Genomic DNA, 571 nt, shown 5'->3' with positions numbered 1-571 from the left:
TAGTGTTCTCGCTTGGTGTCACACGATGGATAAGCGGCGTATGATTGGCGGGCGATGGCGACATCATTTGCATACAGAGCGCTTTGCATAGAGAAGCCAAGTGAGGATCAAGTTCAGGAAGCACGAATCACACCAGTCGGTTTGGCACATCCCCTCCCCCCGCACCCTCCAAAAACAAGCCTTATATTAGAAAAATAAAAATAGTAATAAAATCATTTTATACACACACAAATAACTAAAAATAATCAATCTCTTTCAATATATATTAAAGGGGAGAAAAAAAATCAGTATAAAAAATAAAGAAATAAAATAAAAATAATAAAATTACAAGAGAATGTTCATCATTATAAATCATGATAAAAAAATGAAATAAATAAACAAAAAGTAATAAGAAAATATACAATAATACAATAGAAAGAATCAACCATTAAAAACACAAAAACAAGAAAGAAAAAAATAAAATAAAAATCATAAATCATAAGAATAACATTGAGGAAAAAAACATTTTTGTTCAGATAATGACTTATCAGCACAGCACGTATGTGAATGTACTTTTTGTGAATCGTTGCTG

Source organism: Hippocampus comes, unplaced genomic scaffold (assembly GCF_001891065.2).
Source record: "Hippocampus comes isolate QL1 unplaced genomic scaffold, H_comes_QL1_v1.1 scaffold83, whole genome shotgun sequence".
Taxonomy (NCBI): domain Eukaryota; kingdom Metazoa; phylum Chordata; class Actinopteri; order Syngnathiformes; family Syngnathidae; genus Hippocampus; species Hippocampus comes.
Note: the sequence above shows the minus strand (reverse complement) of the source record.